Source organism: Astyanax mexicanus, chromosome 14 (genome assembly GCF_023375975.1).
Source record: "Astyanax mexicanus isolate ESR-SI-001 chromosome 14, AstMex3_surface, whole genome shotgun sequence".
Classification (NCBI taxonomy): domain Eukaryota; kingdom Metazoa; phylum Chordata; class Actinopteri; order Characiformes; family Acestrorhamphidae; genus Astyanax; species Astyanax mexicanus.
In genome coordinates this window covers 41256517-41274737 of record NC_064421.1, presented here as the reverse complement: position 1 = coordinate 41274737, position 18221 = coordinate 41256517, and the positions used below count along the sequence as shown (strand labels likewise).

General features: G+C 39.0%; 1 protein-coding gene across 1 annotated transcript in view; it reads left to right on the top strand.

The window, feature by feature from the left end:
* The window catches only part of fam167b (family with sequence similarity 167 member B), a 679430-nt gene extending 663150 nt beyond the window's left edge, over positions 1-16280 (top strand). The window contains exon 3 of the transcript XR_007424041.1: positions 16232-16280. The gene's annotated coding sequence lies outside the window, so the exon portion shown is untranslated. The remainder of the gene's footprint in view (positions 1-16231) is intronic.
* Positions 16281-18221: the final 1941 nt, after the last annotated feature.

Sequence of the window (18221 nt, the reverse complement as noted above, 5' to 3'; positions counted from 1 at the left end):
GAAGCAGCCACTTGAGATCTCATAGCAATGACCTAGCAACACCATAGTAACCACTAGTTAGACCACAGAAACCACATTGCAACACAACGCATATCAGCAGAGAGTAACATCTTAGCACAGTCATAGAGGTCCGGTGGAAAAACCTTAGCACTAACACTAAAGCTATCCCATGAGATGTCAAAGCAATGACCTAGCAACACCTTAGTAACCACTAGTAAGACCACAGAAACCACACTGCAACATGCTAATGACTAACAGCCAGAGAGGCAAAGAGTAACACCTTAGCACTAACACCCAGGCAACCACTTGAGATCTCATAGCAATGATCTAGCAACACCCTAGTAACCACTAGTTGTTAGTGTGTTGCAGTGCAATGTCCTAGCAACACCTTAGTAACCACTGGTTAGACCACAAAAAACATACTGCAACATGTTAACAACCAATGGCCATATCAGCCCAGAGTAACACCTTAGAACTAACACTGAAGCAACCACTTGAGATCTCATAGTAATGACCTAGCAACACCCTGGTAACCACAGAAACCACTATAAACAGCTGTTAATGGTAGAAATTGGAGATAACACAGTTAAATAAAGCAATTCTCTCTCTCTCTCTCTGGAACTGATTTTCATGAGCTCATGAGCTCAGTGAAGGTGATACCAGACTGTGAATGCTAGTAGCCATCCTCCATGATAATAGTGTGTGTGTGTGTGTCAGTTGAAAGACAGCAGCGAGACTTCCTTACACTTGGCTGATGACGAGGCCTCTAATTAAAGCCGTTATCACCTCGACGGATGATTATACCACCTGTCCGTCACTTTCAAGCTGAAGACTAGCACTGGAGCTAGCAATCCCCCAAACGCCACCGCTAAAAAACACACATTCTGCCTGAAACTGCCCGTTTTTAAACGCTTTTGAGTATACCAATCAGTCATATCATTAATAGCAATGACAGCTGAAGCGAATGTCTTTGATTATCCAGGTCCAGTGGCACCTGTCGAGGGGTCTGATCTAAATATTAGGTGGTTTAACCATCTAGGATAAGGTTGGAACAAAAAACTGAGAATGGGCTCCCTTACCAGACCCACTGCCAGACAAAAAACAAATGCAACAAACCTGAAACAAAAGAAAGCAAAGCACACAAAGCTAAAAACAAAAAAAAGGGGAGCTGAACAAAATGCAAATGAATGAATGAATGAATGAATTTCAACTTATGAAACCCAAGGGCGCTTTACAATTAACACAATTAACGCGGCAGCCAATAGCGCACAGCGTACTCTCAACCGGAAACGACCGTCCACCTGGAGGACTGCATCGGGCACTACAGCAATTACCCAGGAAAGAGTGCCAATCCATATCTGGGCACAGTCATACACACACATTTACACACACACAAACCTACATATATACCACACAGTTTACACATAAACACCAGATCAATTTAGAGTAATAAATTTTTCTGGACAATTTAGAATATCCAATTTACCTGATCTCCATGTTTTTGGACTGTGGGAGGACACCGGAGTCCCCGGAGGAAACCCACGCAGACACAGGGAGAACATGGAAACTCCACCCAGATAGGGACTTGAACCCAAGACCCCAGTGCTGGGAACATTGGCGAACGTGCTAACCACTAAGCCACCGTGCCGCCAAAATCCAAACCCTACTGTTCCCCGAAAATAAATAATACAAATATAACAAAAGCCAGCAAGCAAAAAGGACACAAAATAGGTGTGCCAGGTTGGCCTGCCCTGGCGAAAAAATATATACTTAAAACATATCGAGAAAAGTCTAAATATGCTGTAAATATACTAACAGATTTATGTAGATTTAAGTACATGGCTTTTACATGTTTTAATGCATGGTGCGAGGTGGAGAACAAACTGAGGAAAACCATGAAAGTTCCACTTCACAACTTACAGGGCTTATCTAGAAGACCTGCTACTAGACATTCTTAGTGCCATATATTAAAGAACACCTTCAAAGGTCTGTGGAATCAATGTCTTGATAGGTCAGGTGAATCATAGAGGATCCATCCTCCTTGCCTTTAGGTTTGATTACATCATACATTCTCTGAGGCACTTTTGCTGAACCTAGAACTGACCAACTGCATCAACCCCAGATCATAGCACTGACCCAACAGGCTTGTACAGTAAGCATTTGAGCCACCTTTCTTCTAACCCTCATGTTCCCATCACTCTGGAACAGGGTAAATCTGGACTTATCAGACCATCGTTTTTGACAGATACCCTCACTGATACGTGCTTTTTTTTTTTGTTTTGTTTTAAGGATACACAACTGTTTAGTCCCAATGCGTTGAATTCACTTCGCATTGGGTGTGTAAATGCTCTTACTACACTATTAAACATATATAACCCTGAGTTCTAGTGTTGTTTGTCTACCATTTAATCTCACCATCATGACAAGCTACTCACTGCATCAGTTAGGTTAAATAACTTGTTGCCAGCTGAAACATAATCACCCATTCAGTCATTATCCAATGGGAAGCTCTTACCTATTTGCTTAGTTTTGCCTAGCTAATTTGCCTAGTTAAATCCAGGTGGTGACCTTTTTTGGGAAGACTTGAGTTTAGAAAGCTTTTATGTCTCGGTCTCGACCACTCTCGGTTTCTGTTATGACTTGGAATCGACCTCTAAAAGACTTGTGGCCCTATTGTTTACCCTGCGCAAGGTGCTTCGCAATTCTCCTCACTGTCTAACACCCTAAACAATCTATTTCACGCTTTGCGTCCACGCCGTGAAAATAGCAAGAGAGTTTAGGAATAAATCCTACAAAATACACTGATGGGTGTGGTGATCTGGAAGTGAGATATGTTCAGGTAACTTTCTGGCATGTTGCTATTTTGGCTGCGGAAAACACAGGTGCGCCACTGACTGAAATAAACCTAGACAACAGTCGAGAGTCAAGAGTCTATTCCTATAGGTTCCTACAGAGCGCAAACCCAACTTTTAACTCAGCAATATACAAAATAAAGATTAAAATAGCATTGCTGCTCTCTTAAATGAGCTGCTGGTGTAACTTCACAGCATGAACATGCAGGTCAGTATCCTCTGCTGAGACGCAAAAAAGTGCCGCCCTGTTAAGATATGAATGCGCCAAAGTCAGAGCACACCTGGCTCTTAAAGGAAATGGCAACTGACACACTGATTGGTTTATTTCATGTTACGCCTAAAACACAGACATAATTAATTATTTAAGGGGATTAGCATTTGCTTTTTTGCATGTTTCAAACTGCGCAAGGCATTTTGTTTGCATCCTCACAATGCCAAAAACACACCAACACACCCCTCTACAACTACAACTACAACACTAGAAGGGAAAAAATGAAGTACCCAGTGTGCCTATCAACTGGGGATGGCCTTGACCAGAGCAGGAATCGAACCCACAAACCTATGCCCCTGGATCTGTGCCCTACACACACTACCTGTGGCAAAGTGTGGCCAAATTTATTTTCAAACGCACATTTGATTAAATAAGAACCAAACGAGAAGTGGGAAATCTAAGGCAATTGATATTCTTTCTCTACCCCTGTAATTCTTCTTTTTCTATATGTTTGTTATTTTATTAAATTCTTTATCCAGGCTCTGTGCCAGGCTTGCTGAATCCAGAAATCACATTTCCCTTGCAAAATGCAATTTATACAACATGCCCAAGTCTCTTGTCTCGTTTTCTCTTTTCGTTTACCAGCCTTTCCAAACCAATTCTGGCTCACTCAGGTCTGCACCTACTACCTGGTAAATATTGTGGAATCTGTTACACAAGGAGCTGAGAAACAAAGCCAAGGATGTGGCCAGATGGTCCGGCCACAGGTGATCATGTTCAGTCGCTGCGGAGAGCTGAAACAGAGCCAGAAGATGGAGCGCTAGCAGCGAACGAGGTTCTGCAAGCGGTCAGGCGTCTAAGTGGAGCAGCTGTTCCCATTACAGAAAGAACACATGTGAAAAAGAAGCATCGGTTTCAAACACTTCACACGTAGAACTATATAAGACTTTATGTGGCTTGGGGTTGCAGGGCAGGGCAGGATTAACCCGGGGCGGTTCTGGAGCACGAGGAACCCTGTATAAGATCCGTAGTAGAGTAGAGGACAATTCACACCCAAGCTGCTGTAGGATCCCATGCCAAATGGGTTTCTCACTAGCTGGCCAAACACGAGCGTTCCTCAGCAGGGGATCGTTTAAGCACAGACTCGACGAAGAAGCTACAAGGCATTAAAAAAATTGTATTTTCAGAAAACTGTGGGGTGGCAATGTCAACTGATCTTTTCTGACTCCTCCTCACAGATATTAGCTGCGTTTCAAAGTCTATAGGCTAATGCATCTTAAAAAATAAGAATATCATTTAAAAAAGTTACCTTATTTCAGTAATTCTGATCAAAATGTTAAACTCATTTATTATATATGTATTACACACAGAGTAATCAATTTAAGTGTTTATTTCTTTTTCAAGACCAATTGGTACTTTTGGCAGTGTGGGCAGTGTGCCAAGTCCTGCTGGAAAATGAAATCTGCATCTCCATAAAAATTCTCAGCAGAGAGAGGCATGAAGTGCTGTAAAATTCTCTGGGAAAACAAAACTACACTGACTTTAGACTTGATATAATACAGTAAACCAACACCAGCAGATGAAATGACTCTCCAAAATAAAAAAAAAGGCTAAAACATGAGAGGTGTAGTTTGGAAAGGGCACTGGGTGATGTATGGGTTTAGAGGCAGGGCAGGAGAGAAAGCTGACTGGGCACATCATTCACGGCTATAGAACCGTTAAACTTGAGGGCACTGCCGAGGTGGAAATTACAACAAAAAAGGTGTGTTTTAAGGTCTCGTTCCATCGTTTGTTTGTTTTTTTTTGTCTTTTTTTTAAATCATTTTAAAATGCCAACTTGTGGTCTTTAATGCAATGTGAGCTGTTTTTTGTGAAAAAAAAATGCTCCAGTGATCCGGTATAACACCGCTTTAGTCTGGTGGAGGAGTGATAAGAAGTGTGAGTAGAAATGATTTCGGCTCTAGCTTATGAATATTCATACATGCAAACATACTCTCTCTAATTGGCTTACAACACTGCCACACCAGCAAGATGGAAGAACAGTTAGAAATGTTTTAAAATAAAGACATTTTTACACTAACACTTACAGTATTTGCAATGATATATATTACTTTACAACATGTGTAATGCTCTGTTAAGTGCAGTTCAGCCACTGACCTAGTCTTAGAGTCTCCGTAAAACGCAAAATCCACCGGAGATCCTATGCAAACCTAGTTACTTACACACAGTGGTAGTGCTTTGTTGGCAGAGACGCAGCAGAGACGAAAAGGCAGAAACAAAACCTTGGGGTGAATTTTTAATTTTAACTAGTTTAAACAGTTTTTTTCTGAATATTTTCTTTTACTAGCTACTGCAGACAATGAAGGTTGAGGTTAGGAAAGGTTTATAAAAATGTTAAGCTCAGACCACTTAGTTAGTTTAATTTACTAAAACTCACTTAATTCACTCAAAGTACTCAAACTCAAAGTATGCCAAAAAAGTTGATTTTAATAAAATGGACTAAAGTGTGTATGCTAACTTCTACTTTTGGGTTAATTTGGCTTACATGATCCAAAATTAATTTATTAATTAATTCATATGTAATTCATGATTTAATTAATAAATTACATGATTGTACACTTATGTGTATAAATCAAAAGGTCTCTTTTATTGCTAGATTTATTATTCAAGTGTGTGTTTCTAAATGCATGATAATCACAGCCTATTCAGCTTCGGCTAACTGTTCCCTCCCACGCATTTCAAATTATGGTATGCTAATTCAGTTTTCGCAACACGGGCAACAGGCAGCTTTCCATTTAATCAAATTAGCTGAAGTAGGACTGAACTAACCCCTTAAAAAAGCACGGCCACCAGAAAGCTCCAGAAAAAATGAGCCCTTGCTCATCTCGGTGTGGTCCCGGCCCCTAACACACCGCATTTATCTTCATTAGGATCTGCTGAGGTGATTCAGGTGAGCTGGAGGACAGGGAACATTAAAATCTGCAGAGCTGCAGCCCTACGGGACGGGATACACACTGTGAGCCCAAATGTTTATAGACTTTTAATTAATGCAGTGGTACCGGAAAGTTTGTAAACTCATATAATCCACATAATTTTCTTTATTTCTGCAAAAATATGACTAAAACATCATCAGAAGTCCTAAAAAAGACAGAGAGCACCCAGTTAAACAAATGAGACTAAAATATGCATGGTAATTTATTTATGAAAATAATCCAATATTTTTTACATTTGGAATTTACTACATAATTCCATGTGTGTCTCTTAAATGTTTACATGTCTTTAATATTAATCTACAATGTAGAAAATTAAATAAATTAAATAAAGAAATAAAGAAACATATTACATGTGACTGGAAGTGTATACCAAATGATACTCTCTCTTTCTCTCTCTTTATGGGTCAATATCAGAACACTGTGCCTTTTGGTCCTTAAAACCTTAAAATTCTTTAAATTTTATAAGTCTTCAGACCATACGAAACAACTTAAATACTTTAATTTTTCCAAAAATCATTAGTGCACCTTATAACCCGGTGAAACTTATGTATGACTTTTACCAGTCAGGTATTAAGGAGCAGTACAGAATTATAAAGGAGTTTTAGTGCAGTGTCCCCAGGCTGGAGCAGTTTTAGCATTAGCCGCTAACCGTGCTAAGTGCTAGCTCTTTTCAGAGTCGTTCAGAGGGGAGTATATCAGAGTGTAGTCTGTGTGTTTATCGTGTTAAAACAAGCTACGTGGGTTAAACCGCAAGCTAATATCTCCCTGGCTGAACAGAACACTCAGGCTTCCTCAGTGTAGCGCTGTTGGGCAGCATTTACTAGCGCTAACTGTGGTTAGCCCCTAATGCTAACGCTGCTACACCCAGCCTTAGTGGAAAATTGGAAATCTAAGCTTACTGTAAATAAACAGAAGCGCTTTACTCACCCAAATAAACAGTTTTTTAGTAGAGAAATCTGTGTAGATTAACATCTCTCGTTTGACTTGATATAAGAAAATGTTTTTTAAGAATTACAGTTTTTTATTACAGATATTTTATCGAAATCGATTGTAATTTTGGCATGGTCCCGCCCTCCGACAAAAAGTTCTGCTGTGTGTGAGAGAGACACACACACACACGAGCCTCTCACACACAGAACTGCTGCCTTTCAACCACGGAGGAGAAGCTGAAAACAGATTTATAGAACTATAGAACACAGTGAGGTTGATTAAAAAGCTTAAACTTACGATTGACTTCACCTGTTGCTTCATTTGAATAAAAAAAAACGTCACGGATACGCCCACACACACGGCGAGCCGAGTCATCAGGTGTTCTGTCGAGTTGTGCTACCCTGTCAAACCGTGCTACCCTTATGTGTCTATTTAAAGGTAAAAAGACAAAAAAAAAGCACAATATTAGAGCATGTTTCCAGTAAGAAGTTCATGTACTATATTTGTAAAGCCTAAATCACAGTTTCAGGGTAAAGTTATGGCAGCAAGAGTTTATTATACTCTTATATATATAACAATAATAAAATAAAGAAAGAAAATCGTAAAAAGTAAAAGTAAAAAAAATCGAGAATCGAATCGTGACCCTAAAATCGGAAATAAAATCAAATCAAGGATTTAGAGAATCGTGACACGCCTAGCATTTATCAAGTATGTATAAAGTGTTTATATGAAATTTACACAACTATAGAGAGATGCCTCTCTCACTGGATCTCTGTCAACAGCAGGTTGGTCTTCTAAAGATAGCAGGACTGCGTTCAGTAACTGGTGTATAAAAGCTGAGAAGAGCCTTGAGCTTTATGACACCTGTAAAGAAACCCGTCAGTGATTTAAACAAAAGCAGTGAAACTCCTGACCATCTCCTTTCAGTTCAACATAACCTCTCTGTAAAATGTCCTCATCCAGCCCCACACACAAAGACAAGGAGAACATAAAGAAAGAAAGAAAGAAAGAAAGAAAGAAAGAAAGAAAGAAAGAAAGAAAGAAAGAAAGAAAGAAAGAATAAAAAGGAAAGAGAAACCGAAAAAAACTCATACTTAATTACAAATAAGTAAATAAAGAAATAAAAACAACATAGAAAGTGTGAAACTAAATGTTGTAATGTCTCCCTCTGTTGGCCTCGGTGGGGACTGTACATACACTGGCCATGTGATCTAGTGAATTAATAAAGTTACACTAATTTACACGTTTTACACACAACCATTCATACTCAGCACTCATCCACCCACACACCGGTGAGAAGCAGCAGCCAATAGCAAACAGCGTACTCTCAACCGGAAACCACCGTCCACCTGGAGGACTGCATCGGGTACTACAGCATTTAGGACACCTATAGGACAGAGGGCCAATACATATCTGGGCACAGTCATACATACATTTAATACACACACAATCATATACAATACACATACCTATTGTGGGCCCTAAATTGGTGATCAATATATGCTATATTACCTTTATAATAATATATTTGGATAAAAAGTCTAGAGTTCACTAAGTTCTGTTAAAACAGGTGTCTGACCCTTTCTCTGAGGCCTGTACAGTCTGTGCCAGGGCGTGAGGTGCTTGGACTTTGTATGACCTCAGCTGAAAAAGCCCAGACGTTGCTGACTCAGCTTTCTCTCACGAGAAGAGTGCCCAAGTGAAGAACAGGTGTGCCAAAAGCCCCCACCGTTGTTCACCCAGATACTGTATAAAAGAGCGTGTATTCCTCTGTATTATCAGAAGACTGAAGCTTCCTGGCTGACTTCAAGAACAATAAAAGATCAACTTAGAACTTCGGAACGACTAGTCTTCTCCTTTCTTTAAACTTGAGGCACTCGTCTGTTTTTACCTTCTTTCTTTTGAACTTAGAACTTTTGTAGTGATGCATGACTAGATAAGTTTTAGAGCTCATTTTAGCTAGCCCAGGCTTCCCTTTCTGGGAGGCCTAGAAGAGTCGTGAAATAACCGCGACACTATACATACATATACAAATCAGTTTAGTGTATTCTTTTTTTTCTAAGCAATTTAGAGTGTCCAATTTATCTAATCTCCATGTTTTTGGACTGTGGGAAAAAAACAGAGTCTCTGGAGGAAACCCACGCAGACACGAGGAGAACATGGAATCTCCACCCAAATAGGGACTTGAACCCATGACCCCAGTAATGGGATGCTAAAAGGCATGTTAAGTTCCTTTTTTTATACTGTAGATAGAAGTGATAACTTGGAGATAAAAGTGATCATTCTGATTGGAGTTGACGACCACAGAGCAAGAAGGAGGAAGGAAGAGTTTCCAACACATTAAATCAGGTTTAAACTGGGTATGACTGTTCTGTACTGCCAGTCCTGCCTCTAAGTATCTAAATACCAATCGGAGGCGAGTTGCATTCCTCACAGTATCGCCTCTTTTTGGACTGTTCACCGCATTCTGGCAATCGCCCCAGATCTCTGTCATTCACTAACATATTAACTGTTTATTTTACTGAGTTTCAGGCTCTGCAATGCAATCTCAATGAGTTCCTGGAGGGCTTGCCCTAGTATGCCTAGTATCACACACTACTCATAGTTTGGGCTGTTTGAATGAGCGAAATATGATCAGAATTATGTTAATTAACACTGTAGCATAGAAGCATAGAACTATTATTTAATGAAAATGATTTTTAAGAACAGCTAAACACAGTGCTGCAAGTCAAACGCGAGAGAGAGAGAGAGAGAGAGAGAGAGAGAGAGATTTGCGTGTTTTGGTGTATGAGCTACTCACAGGTAAAGGTTCTCACATACAGTATCTCCTGTTTCTCTTTTATCTCCTTGTGCTCATATTCTAGTCCCATTTATAATTCTGCAGCTCCCTCAGTGTTTTCTGTCGTATTTTGCGGCTAGTGCGAGCGCTTACAACTAACACCGCGGACCGCGGAGTTTTCATTATTTGGTTAGTTTTCGTTAACAATAATAATTGGTTACTTAGCAACATTGTGATTATCACACCAGAGCTTTATTTAAAAATAAAAATATAATTAAAATCTCAGACTATATCTGGAGCCCGACCCGGCCCGAGGAATGTGGTGGGAAATCTCGGCCCGAACCAACTCGATTGTCGGGCAGACAATCTAAGCTCTACTTTTCAATTTTTCTTTTTCCAATTAAATTACGACCAGCAAGCATCTTGTAATAACTATAAGACAGATGCTGCTGTCCAGTCCAGATTTTACAGTTAGCCTGTTAGCATTGCAGTGCTAACCAGGCTACCGGCCTGACCCCTGACCCTACAGCTAAAAAACACTCCGGCAACTAGCTACCGCAGCACCTGACCCACGTGTTCAGGTAAGTATCTGGTTGGTTTCTGTCTTGGTGGCGGTAACCTTGGTGCGCCACTGCCTGATTAAAACCCTGACAACAGTCAACAGTCAGCCTCCCAATCCTGTCGTACCCATGTAGGTGCCATGCATGAGGTGCTGGCCATAAACAGAATTAAGAATAAAATAAAATTGCTGTTTCCTTAAATGACCTGCTGGTGTACCTTCACTGCCTGAACGCCCAGATCTGCTGAGACGTTAAAATATCAACGCGCCAAAGTAAAAGCGCACCTGACAAGCTGATATAGTATGCACATCAGCCCTGATGCCAATCTTTATTCTGTATGAAAGAATGTATAAGATGGTTATGGTTCATTTCTAGAATGGTCCATTTTTAGAATTATTTGTGAGGGTAAACTGATGGGTTACGTTATTGATTATTCGTCATTGTAGAACTAAAATAATTTTATTCAAAAAGGCATTTACAATTAACTCCTGGACATGTCAGTGCACAAATACTGTACAATATGTAAATATGTAAAAAATATTAATATTCCTGTGTTAGTATTACTTTAGATAATGCTACATAAGATGACCAGAAAAAAATTAAGTGCATAGTTTTATGAAAGGTAACAATGTCTAATTAGCTGTCTGAATAATTTGCACAGTGCAATTTGACTATTGTATATCTGGATAGCTGTTAATATTGAACAGATCACTATAAAATCATATCATCATAACATTTATCACTAATCTACCTTACATTTTGCTTTTTATTGTACTAATATATTTTACTCCAGACAGATTTTAATCCATTTTTATTAAGCAGTTCAGTATGAAATGTGTGACACAGCACAGCGCTTATTAAAATATTTTTTATGCAATATACTATGATGATTTAAACTTAAACTGCTCTCGGTCCGTCTCATCATTTCCATATTCCTAGAACCTTAGCTGAACCCAAGCGGTGTTATATAATCAGACGTGTTGATGAATTAAAACAGTTCTGTGCCGCCAGTCTATCAGCAGACGAGTGAAATTAACTGACAGCAGCACAATGGTGGGTTAACCTGCACTGACACTGCCTTCATTGTCTCCATAGAAACTGAAGGAAACCATGGTCACTACCTTCTCCTCCCAATATCCAGCTCAGCGTGAAGAACAGAACTGAACCCAGAGATAATCAGCCTCCTCACACCAGTTCAGCACGTTACACACACACACAGCCAACTGACCAATCACAACACACCCTCTTTTACTCACTGGCCACTTTATTAGAAACGCCTGCAGTATCATGTAATTACACTCACTGGCCACTTTATTAGAAACCTCTACAGTACATTGTGCTTCCGTTTACTGGCCACTTTATTAGAAACTCCTGCAGTATCTTGTAATTACACTCACTGGACACTTAATTAGAAACCCCTAAAGTACATTGTGCTTCTACCCACTGGCCACTTTATTAGAAACACCTGCAGTATCTTGTAATTACACTCACTGGCCACTTTATTAGAAACACCTACAGTATCTTTTAATTACACTCACTGGCCACTTTATTAGAAACACCTACAGTACCTTGTGCTTTTACTCACTGGCCACTTTATTAGAAACACCTACAGTACCTTGTGCTTCCGTTTACTGGTCACTTTATTAGAAACACCTGCAGTACCGTGTGCTTTCGCTTACTGGCCACTTTATTAGAAACACCTGCAGTACCTTGTAATTACACTCACTGGCCACTTTATTAGAAACGCCTACAGTACTGTGTGCTTTTGCTCACTGGCCACTTTATTAGAAATACCTGTAGTATCTTGTAATCACACTCACTGGCCACTTTATTAGAAACACTTACAGTATCTTGTAATTACACTCACTGGCCACTTTCTTAGCCACACCTGCAGTATCATGTAATTACACTCACTGGCCACTTTATTAGAAACACTTACAGTACCTTGTGCTTCCACTCACTGGCCACTTTATTAGAAACACCTACAGTACCTTGTGTTTTCGCTCACGGGCCACTTTATTAGAAACACCTACAGTACCTAGTTCTTCCGCTCACTGGCCACTTTATTAGAAACACCTGCAGTATCTTGTAATTACAATCACTGGCCACTTTATAAGAAACACCTAAAGTACCTTGTCCTTCCGCTCACTGGCCACTTTATTAGAAACACCATCAGTACATTGTGCTTTTACTCACTGGCCACTTTATTGAAAACACCTACAGTATCTTGTAATTACACTCACTGGCCACTTTATTAGAAACGCCTACAGTACCGTGTGCTTTTGCTCACTGGCCACTTTATTAGAAACACCTACCATCAACTTCCGCTCACTGGCCACTTTATTGAAAACCCCTTTAGTACATTGTGATCTACCCACTGGCCACTTTATTAGAAACACCTACAGTACCTTGTGCTTACACTCAGACAGTAGTAGATACAGCAGTGGAGTAGTTTTCATTTTTTACTATATATCTCTGTTTACTGCTAACTTATATACCATTCAAGTTTACTGGAGTCTGTAATTCACTGGACCTGAAGCTGGAGCTTAAATGGCAAAAAAAAAAAACTGAATAAAAGAAACCTAGGGGTGTTCTAAAACTTTTGACTGGTAGTGTGTGAATACAGCTTTTGCTGGGAAGGTTAAGATGGCATTTTTAATAAAGTGGATTACTGTATATCTTGATCATCTGCCAGTTTGCATCTCAGACTCATTCAGTTAAAGCCGAGCCCCCCGGCCCACTCTCCCACGGCTCCACCGTGCGCTAGCACACTTGGCAGAATGCATAACAATTACAAATGCATATTTATAAAGCTTTGTTTGGATAAATGCCCTTACTGTCAACACCGGCAGAAACGCACAGGACACAAATATTCAAATCTGAAGTCAAACTCCGGGAGCGTCTGTGAACTAGAGTCTGCTAGAACGAGTTTGATTATCTGATAAAACGAGACAGAGGCTCTTTAGCAAGCTGGAATTACATCAAGCTACATTAAAGTCTCTCAGTTTCACCTTACGCTAATGTTGTGCCTAGCATTATATGACCAGTAAAATTCCAGATCAGTCCCTCTTTCTTAGGCTATGTTCACATTACAGATCTGATTTTTTCATGACTGTGTGAACGTGCCAAATGCGATTTTTTTCGAATCAGATTTGAGCCACTTTCATATGAGTTCTAATTCGAATACATATCCGATCCATGGACATGTGACATGCTTCTCTCTCATACCCACAAATCTCCTATAGCTGCAAAAACAGCAAAAAGCAAACCGCCTGGCCTTTTTTCACCTCCTCGACCTGAGCATGAACTTCAGACCAGCTGTTTGCTGTTTCTCCACTCCAGCAAAAGATGCTCCACATATGAGCTGCTAACAAACTCATCCATTTCCCTTTATAAAGCTACGAGTCTCTCTTCTCTATAATATGACGTTTTTTTGTTGTTGGTGAAGAAGGCGATGTTTATACACAGTATCAGTGTGAGCATGTGAGGAGTTTCAGAGACAGATTTGTTCACATTGCACACAGATACAGCTCACCTACATTTGTGAATGTGAATCATAAAGATAGCCAAATCCGATCTGAACAAAAAGTCGGATTTGAGCAATGTGGCTTGTAATAAGAAAAAAACATGCAAAAACAACAGTTGATATTAAGGTCAGCCAAAAATAATTAATATATTTTTCGATAAATTGATGCTGTGTTAGTATTGTTTCAGTGTCAGGCCTAGTGTACAGCCACAGGCATCCCACCCCGCAACAACTAAAAAGAAGCAACTCCCAAACCCCCCATATGTGCATTTGTTCTTCTTAAAAAACACAAATATATAGTGACTTTTGATGCAAAATATGTTTAGTTTTATATAGTATTGCAATGGTTTTGGCCAGTTTTTTTAAGAGTAGTGGCTACAGTGACTTAAAGCTACTAGGATCCTGTAGAGAGGGAGAACCATGTGTCCAATCAACGTATGATCTGCATAGCCAGAGTCGATTTAAGAACAGCCTGCCCACTTTCTCTTTCCCACATTTTATTAGAAAAAGAAGGAGCCTACAGGTGAGACCTCAATGAATAGGGATGAATGTGGACCAACACCAGCTGATGACATCAGTAAATTTTTAATTTCATTTGTAAATCAAGGGAGCAGAGTCTGGAGGAAGAGTGGAGAGACACAGTCCAAGCTTTTGAGGTCTAGTGTGAAGTTTCCACCAATCAGTGATGGTTTGGAGAGACATGTCATCTGCTGGTGTTGATCCACTGTGTTTTCCCAGAACATCTTACAGCACTTCATGCTTCCCTCTACTGACAACTTTCATGGAGATGCGGATTTCATTTTCCAGCAGGAATTTTCCAACAAATAGTGCTGTGATCTCATTGGTATGGTGTGTTTAAAAGTACAGGTAAACAATAACAAACTTCTTACAGACCACCATCCCCCAAACCCCAAGGCTGAGGACCACAGCTGTAGCACACAGTGGATACGTCACTTTGAGCTCCATGGCAATGTGTGGATTTTGTACAGTTTCAGCACAGAGCTAAACACAGTTGAAAAAAAAGAAAAAAAAAACAAAAGAAAAAGGATAGTTTATGCATGCGATGGAGGCAAAGGTAGAAAATGCTGCATTATCTTCAGCCGTGGTTCAATTTCTCCTGCCAATACTGTTGACTTGTGCTCTACTACAAGCCAATTCTGAGGCAGAATGGCCTCTTTTCCCCCAGCAGCAAAATAAAATAGCTACTTCGTATTGAATATGTCAGTGCAATCTGGATCTTCATGCACACAGAGATAATAGGAAATAGGAAATGTCTCCCTTTAGCGCCCTATCTGAATGGAATACATATTTGCACTCTGTGTATTGTAGATAGCCTACATTTAAAATGTTAAGATGTATACTCCAGTGTGTTTTGAATGCCTGATTGTTATGACTAAACCCCTTATGACTAAAGATTTTTCTAACATAAAAAAACCCATAAAAATAATAAAATTGTGGTTTTCTCAGGGCCTCTGATGAGTTTCATCATGCTCCATAGTGGGGGTGGGCGATATGGCCCCAAAGTAATATCACAATATTTCATGGTGTTATCGCGATAACGATACTCTTGGCGATATGACAAAAAACGTAAAAAAAAAAAAAAAAAAACTATTTCAAAAATACACTATACACTGCAAAAAATATATATATTATGACATACAATATAATACTGCACACCACTAAGTGAGATATTAGACAGAATACAAGAAGTCAATGATCCAGAATCTCATGATAATACTCTCACTAATAATAATGCACTCCAAATATCTTCATATATCCAGGATTACAGTAAAATAAATTATACTGGACAGATATAATCTGTCTCTAGTAGATATATAATGGGAAATGGGATGGGTGATATGGCACGATATTTTAGGGTATAGTATCGTTCACGATATTGAAAAAAATTTACGATATTACAGTGTACGATACGATATGGCACACCCCTACGCCATAGCTCCATTCTTTAAATCCATTCTTTCAGTTTCTCTGCTCACTGTTCTTCTGCTCTCTTTTTTCTCCTAAATTTAACCTTATAAAAAGTGTTAATTACCAAGGAAAGCTAAAGCTTGCAGTTCCATGTGGGCATGAAACAGATTAGTGCAGGTAAATGTATTGTTTGTCTGGCAGTATAAACAGCAAAAAGACAACGATTCTTACATTTTCAATGCAGATTTGGGTCACTTTAATATGTGGTATTAACATCTGATACTCATCCAGTTTTCAGCAATGTAGTGTCTGTTACAATTATATTAGAAGGCTCATGTTGCAACAACTGTTTCTAAGAAAATGGCCAAACAAGGCCACAATACACACTAAGAAAAGTAAGTACAGATTTGTACTTAAAAGGGAACAAAGCTTGGCTGTACCTTATATTGAGGTACAAAAAAGTACCTTTCAGTGAAAGTCCTTTTTTGTACCCATCATTTTTGTGCCAGTAAAGATTATAAAGATTTTAAACATTATCATCAACTAAATATGGCTCAAAAACTTGATGATCCAAAATTGTCTGGCTTTCAAATAAGAAATGTGCAATTAAAATATATATTGTTTATTAGTACAGTGATACAGAATACTGAAAGTACCTTTTGGTTGGTAAAATGGTGCTGTTATGAAATTACTTTGTACTTCAGAGGGAACAAATCTGACCCTGTAAAGACCAATATTGTACCTTTGATGGTACAATTATGAAGAGTGTACCCTTGAGTACAAAAAAGTACTCATATCGTACCTCTGTTTTTTAGAGTGTACATGCAGTGTCCAAGGACAATAAAAAGCTTATAAATGATAGATGTTGCTGTGGCTGAGTGATGTGTTCATTTTTACTTCAACCTTGAATGGATTATTGATGATGAGCCCAGCAGTCATCCACTCTAACTTGATAACTCTTGTAATTCTGCCAATTCAGATAAATATCAGATATGGGTCACCATTAAAAACATAGTGCGAACAGCCTACCAAAAAAAAAACATTGAAATTGGACAGAAAATCAGGTTTGGACCACTGCAACCTGCTGTAAGAATATAGACCAGGGCGTACCAGTGTTAATTTCATTAATGAAATTAGTGTCGTCAGTGAATAAAACTAAATGAAAATGTCAAAAACTGATAAAGGTGAGGTGAACTAATGTTACTTTCACGTTTCTGATCTCTGGACCGGAGATAATTGCAGGATAATATTAATCCAATCAACAAATAAACAAAAATAAAACAGAAAACAAACATGTAAATAAAGAAGACAGCAGTGAGTGATAAATTAGGCCTAAGTGTACAAATGGTGTAAAATATAACTTGAAAATGAAAAAAGAGATACGGATGACGTCATACATGAATTAAAGCTCCAATCAGGAACTGCCTAGATAGCCACAAAACACAGTATTATTACTGTCGTAACAAAACCTTTCTATGTGAGCGGAAGAATTGTAACAAAGGCTAATGTTAAGAAGTAGTTCTGAGGCCTTTTCTATTGGTCCATTCATCGTGTTCATTGAGTGTTCACACAACATAAAGGGCAGCTTTGTGTTAGGAGTAAAAAACAGATTTCTGAGGTTTTCAGTTGACAGTGATTATAAAAACTGCATGCTAACTGCCCATTTCATTGACTGCAGTCTTGTAGCATCTCCATAATTTGGGCGAAAAAATGGCCCTTCATGTGCAGTGATTCCTGATTGGGGCTTTAACAGTGTTAGTATGATTTTCTTCAAAACCAGTATGAACTAATGCAAGGTTCCTCAGCTCAAGTTCTGGAGGGCCAAACAACTCTAGAGGACAAGACCAGCCGTGTACAGTGGCGTTTGAAAGTTGAAAGGTTGTGAATCCTTTAGAATTGTCTATTTTTATTGGTCGGGAAAAATTATCCAACATCATACATATTTGTGAGTGGCAAAGGTATGTGAACCTCTAGGATAAGCAGTTAGTTTAAAGGTGAAATTAGAGATGTTTTGAATCAATGGGATGAAAATCAGGTATAGGTGGGCGGAGCCTGTTTCATTAAAAGAACTGCTCTTCACAACATGTCTGTGGAAGTGCATCATAGCACAAACAAATGAGATTTCCGAGTACCTCAGAAAGAGAGTTGTTGAGAGTTAAAATCCATCTGACAGAAAGTTTTGTGGATGGATGAGAACAAAATATAACTTTTTTTTGTAAATAAAAATGTTAATTTGTGGAGAAAGGAAACACTACATTCCAGCATAAGATCCTTATAACATCTATGAAACATGGTGGTGGTAGTATCATGGTTTGGGCCTGTTTTGCTGTAGTTAGGCCAGGATGGCTTGCCATCATTAAGAAACCATACATTTTGTATTACATCAGATCATTTCTAAAGGCAAATATCAGGACATTTATCCATGAACTGAATCTCAAGAG